This window comes from Botryllus schlosseri, chromosome 10 (assembly GCF_051294905.1).
Source record: "Botryllus schlosseri isolate E-star chromosome 10, Bs_hap1, whole genome shotgun sequence".
In the NCBI taxonomy this organism is placed as follows: Eukaryota; Metazoa; Chordata; class Ascidiacea; order Stolidobranchia; family Styelidae; genus Botryllus; species Botryllus schlosseri.
The window spans coordinates 256,109-262,179 of NC_137245.1; the positions used below are offsets into that span (position 1 = coordinate 256,109).

At 39.0% G+C, this 6,071-nt stretch overlaps 1 long non-coding RNA gene across 1 annotated transcript; it reads left to right on the forward strand.

Moving 5' to 3' along the window:
* Positions 1–493: 493 nt before the first annotated feature.
* LOC145447634 (uncharacterized) lies at positions 494–5,756 on the forward strand. Its single transcript, XR_013917669.1, has 3 exons — positions 494–594; positions 665–5,409; positions 5,499–5,756. It is a non-coding gene; the product is annotated as an uncharacterized LOC145447634 (long non-coding RNA).
* The last annotated feature ends 315 nt before the right edge of the window (positions 5,757–6,071 follow it).

The window sequence follows — 6,071 nt, forward strand, 5'->3', positions numbered from 1 at the left end:
AATCATTCTCGAAATAAAAAAGCTATTAGCTTCGGCTATTGAACGCAGTGATATTGATCGGATTCAAAAACAACTGAACGATGCAACCGACCAATTCCTGAACCAGCTCTTAACAATTAGAACCATCTTGAAATATGATTTGTGATTCAGTGCAATGCATTTATTGTGTGAATGTGAATGTTAATGTGATGTGTATGAAATTACAGATAATAGGCTTACAAACGATCGGAAAATCGTAAACACTAGATGGTGCTCGCACTGGATTAATCTCGACGCAGTCAACTCGGTCTTTCCGACCTGGCCGTCGCAGCGAGAGGATCTCGAATCTGCGCTCGTGAATATATTACCAATATACACGTGTAAGTATACACTGATCTTATTCAATAAACTAAAGTTTGTGTTAACGCGATGTTTTCTTGCTTCATCGAAACAGAGAAAGAGAAGAAGAATCAAGCCCAATCATCGAACTTATTGCATCGGTGAGTTCTCTGTTTTTTACTATCTTAAGTTGGTGAACATAATTTTGAGGAAGGTTGTTTCTTTGCTTACCAGGTGAAAAAGAACTCAAGATTTCAAGAGAAAAAATATAAGTAAGTATTACTATCTCGTTGATTATTAGAATACAGAGTGTGAAATTGAAATCGAATTCAATGTTACAGATGAGCCGTCGCAGAAGACACCGTATCCGTGAGGAAGATGAATTTCCACCAGATATTGGTGATGAACGTCAAGAAATTTTAACACAGAACTGGCAAGCCATAAAATCGTATGTAGCAAACATAGGCAGATCTCGAGTGGTGTACAATATTCGGATTATAAATCGTCAACTCTCGGCTGTTCGCGAGGACATCGAAGCGATATTCTTCTCTGAATCGTGTAGATTTAAAGTCAACTATTCATATGGCTGTATTCTATGCCACACCGAGACTCTAAGATATCGTTATTTTCATGCATCGTCAAATATCGATCGTGTTCTGGATATGCCATTGGCTATTTCATCATTGATACAGTTTGAAAAATTTGTAGAATCCATTAGATTGGAAACTGCATTTGATGTATTGCGTAAAGCCCGACCAGATACTAAATCACAGCCTGTTTGTCTAACAAATATACAGTTTTACGTATTCCCTAGCGATAGGTTATTGATAGGGTGTGCTGATGTTAATCTTCCTCTGTGGCTTACAAAATCGAAATGTGTCATGACACTACTTTACGATAAAAATCGTAATCGGTATGATGATAATCTGTGTGTATTTCGTTGCATTGGACACTCACTCAATCGTGATGCGAATTCATTGGCTCAACAGTACACCCATGTTTATGGTGTAAACGTTGTTGGTGGTGTAACTTTTGAGATGTTACCTGACATCGAGACATTGTTTGATGTAGCTATATCTGTCTATCGTAAGACCGATGGTAAAGCTATTGCTGTCCGACGTAGTACTTATGTAGGCACTCCTGTTTATATACACCTCGAAAATTCTCATGCTTGCTTGATAACTAAGATCAACAGATACCTCGAAAGCTATCATTGTGAATCTTGTGGGAAATTTTTCGATCTTGAATATGAATTGACCAGGCACAACTGTGTGTCTGAACCTATCGAGGTATTTCCCGGCGGGATATATAGACCACCTTTGACGGTATTTGAACGAATGGAGATTGAAGGCATAATTGTCCCAAATCATTTACGTTTTTTCAAATATCGGATCGCCTTCGATATCGAGAGTATGTTTCAACAATGTGATTTCGACCCCTCGGCCAACACGACTTACGAGTGGAGGCATATTCCAATTTCCGTTAGTATATCATCAAATGTAGACGGGTATTTGGAACCACAGGTAATTGTTTCTAATGGTGACCCAATTCAGTTGTGTGAAGAGATGGTAGAGATTTTTCATACAATTCAGAGTCGATCCTTCAGTCTGTTGCAAGTTGAATACCGTCAATATCTGGATTTGTTTGAATCTAAAATCACAGAGATGAAAGTATTAGACCCCTCGGACAAGCCTTTACCATTGGAACGTTTACAAGATGAATTCATGTGCTATCTAAGGCAAATACCAGTTATATCTTTTAATGGTGGCAGATACGACTTGAACTGTCTTAAGGTATACTTGCTGCGTTTTTTCGTTGATGAAAACTTGAATGTTTTGAAGCGTGGTAACACATTTCTCTCGCTAACTACGAACAGGCTTCGTTTCCTCGATATCGTCAATTACTTGGCACCTGGTTTTTCTTATGAAAAATATCTGAAAGCGTTCAAATGTAGTGGTGCAAAGGGTCATTTTCCATATGAATTTCTGACTAGTATTGAACTGTTAGATTACCCTATGCTCCCGAATCATCAGTCATTTTATAGCTCGATAAAACGTTGTAATATATCGAAAGCTGATTATGAAAACTGCCTCAAGGTTTGGAATGATCATAATATGACATCGCTTCGTGACTATCTAAAATGGTACAATGCAATTGACACTCACTACTTCATTGAAGGGTTAGAAAAGCAATTCGACTCTTTCAAGTCTCAATTTAATGTGGATATATTTAAAGAAGCTGTCTCGCTGCCGGGTGTTGTTTCGAGGTATATATTCAATTCCATTCCAAGGTGCTTCACCTTGTTCAGTGAAAAGCATAAAGATCTAGCTTTACTTTTTCGTGAAAATCTTGTCGGTGGCCCGTCAATTATCTTTAATAGGTATCAAAAAAATGTGAAACTCGCATAAAACAACTTTTCTATGGTAAAGACGCGAAAATAACGCAGTATATAACAGGTTTAGACTGCAATTCGATGTACCTCCGATCAATCGCGCTTGCGTCACCTGCAGGCTATCCCATTCATTGGAAAAGCCTTGATAACGAGTGTTCTAAATTTAAACCGGTTAAGACTGCTCCTACCTTTGGTCATAAAGCGCATGAATGGATACAGTACTATTCTCATGTTCATGGTGTACATGTCCACCATGCTTTCAACGGGTCAGAAGTAAGGATAGGTTCCAGGGGGTACCCTGCAGATGCATTCTACCGTGACTCATCGGGTCAAGGCGTTGTGTTATCATTTCTAGGATGTTTCTTCCATTCTCACAGTAAATGTCGCTTTGCATATGACGACCCTGTGCGTCGAGAGCGAACAGAACGTGTACATTCATATTACAGAAGCCTAGGGCATCGTGTTATCACGATGTGGGAATGTCACTGGGATATCTCTAAACGTGAAAACTCGGAAATCGCTCAATTTATAAACAGTGTTCGACCTCGATTGATTCGCAACAAGTCACTAACAGCTCATAAGTTGATTGAAATGGTGTTAGATGGAACGTTCTTTGGGGCTTTACTGGTTGATATTTACACTCCTTCCCATTTGAAAAGATATTTTTCTGAACTGTGTCCAATATTCAAAAACACCCTTGTCTCATGTAACGACTTGAAAGGTCACATGAAGCAATTTGCTATTGATCACAACCTATTACCAACACCAACACGTATGTTGGTTGCATCGTACTATGGCCAGAGAATTCTTTTGTCATCGACATTGATAAAATGGTATATAGAACATGGTCTAATTGTTTCACGTATATACGAGGCAATTGAGTTTACAAAATTAACTTGTTTTGAAGGGTTCGCAAAAACTGTCTCTGACGCAAGACGGCTAGGTGACCGGGACCCGGACAAGCAAATTATTGCCTTGACTCATAAGCTCTCGGGCAACTGTGCTTATGGGAAGAGGATAATGAACCCCCTCAAATTTAAACGAACCAGTTTTTGTGATAAAAGTCAATTGCGGAGAAATGTCAATGATCCGTTTTTTGTGAATGTAGAAGAGTTGAGCTCCAATTTATACGAAGTAACCAAAAGGCCTAAAAAAATAAAATGGAATACTTGCATCCATGTCGGGTGGTTCGTCTATCAATACGCTAAGGAGCAATTACTATCGTTTTTTTACGACTGTCTCTGTACGTACTTTGACGACAGGCAATGGACCATAACTATGTGCGATACTGACTCGATCTACGTCGGGCATTCAGCTTCTTTCGATGATATGCTAATCCCAGAAAAAAGATCTGAATTTTATCTGAATTACGAAAAATGGTTCCCGCGTTATTTTTGTGACCAACATAGAAATGAGTTCCTGTCCAACCCAACCTCATTCGATCGAACGAGGCAATGCTGTAAAGATGTTTATGCATACTTTCTACGGGAACCCGGTTTGTTCAAGGTCGAATATGAGGATGGTACTGCATTTTGTGGTCTCCAATCAAAAAATTACTTTTGTGATGGTCCAAAACAAAAGTATGCCTCGAAAGGTCTTCAGAAATCTGGTCAAGTAAATTTTGAAACATTCCTTGAAGTATTGACATCTCAAAAACCTATGGGAGGTCATAATAGAGGGTTCAGAGTTCATAATAACGGTATTTACACGTACCAGCAGCATCGCGATACCTTGTCTTATTTTTACGCCAAACGTCATGTTCTGGACGATGGCGTCACCACTATTCCCTTGAATCTGTAATGTGTAATTGCTTTTGTATATTTCTGATCATGTTTTTTCTTGTTTTTCACAGATGAATAGTGCAAGTTCTTTCATCAAATCTGTTTTAATAGAGTTAGATTTGGATACTTTGCATAAGCAAACCATTGGCTTGGAACAGGATTTAACACAACACTCTATAGTCGGGACCCAGGACGAGCCACTCACCGGTACGATATCCGACCGTCATTACAGGGAGCGCCTGAACCAGCTCGAGCAAAGATGGAACTCTATTCGTGAAATATGCATGGAAGCACTACTACAACTCCGATTCCCAGACCGCAAGCTACCGAGTGATCACCAAGACATTTTCAATCGAGCCAAGCTGACGAATTATGTCGTTTTGGGTAAAACCAGGACTTGGATTCCACTTTTCGATAGGGAGGAAAAAAGAGCCAACTTCAAGAATTGTATGCGTGGGCGTTCCTTGCAGCTCTTTCTCGACCAGCATCGTGCCGCCAACTCTAAAAAACGATCTCATTCAGACTCGGAAAGCAGTGATGCTGGAACACAACCTTCTGAGTTGAGAAATGATGGCTTCCCCGATAACTATAACTGTGCCGATCCCAATTTGTGATATTTTACTGTTTAGTGATAATGCTTATCAATTTTAGGTGTTCAAATGTAATATCTAACCGAGTTAAAGACCAGTTTTGTGCTCGGATGGTTAATGTATTTGTGTTTTGTTTTACAGATGGCTACTAACTACTTAAAATCTATACTACAACATTCCAAACTGGATCAACTACATGACAAGACACTGTGCCGTTATCACGATCGCATTCAAGTCGTCGACATGTATTTGAGACATGATATATCGAATGAATTCTACAATCGATGCGTTTCAAGACAACGCGAGGATTTAGAACAATGCTCCCATGGTGAGATAGCATGTATGATTTTGTGTTCTCATGCTAGACATTTACACAAATAACTTTCCGATACAACTCTAATATCGTTTCATATCTAGACTGGGAACAACTGCTCGACGATCTTCAAAAAGCCTTTGTGACCTTGCAACTACCCTTGACGAAATTACAAACCAGTGATGAGGACTTTGTCACACGCGGCAAACTGCTGAATCGAACTTTGCTGGGACTATACATTCCACTTGAAGATGAATACAACAGTGGATTCTCCCAGTCCGCGGACTCGTGATATATATATAAATTCGATATATAAATACATTCGTTTTTCGAGTTTGAATAAACAGCAACATGGAATTCAAGCATCCTTTCTCATTCATCCTATCCGGACCATCTCGTAGTGGTAAAACTACTTTCATCACTAAACTGATCAAGAATGCAGCCTCAATGATCAAACCTAATATTTCTAGAATCGTGTACTGTTATAATAATTATCAGAGTATTTTTGAAACCATGCCCCAGGTTGAATTTTACAATGGACTGGAGATTTTGGAAGATCAGATTTTGGAAGATCTTAAATCAAGTAATGAGGATGTATTGATAATAGTAGACGATTTTATGACTCAGACAGAAAAATTGGTAGAATATTTTATACGTATATCGCATCATAACCGAAA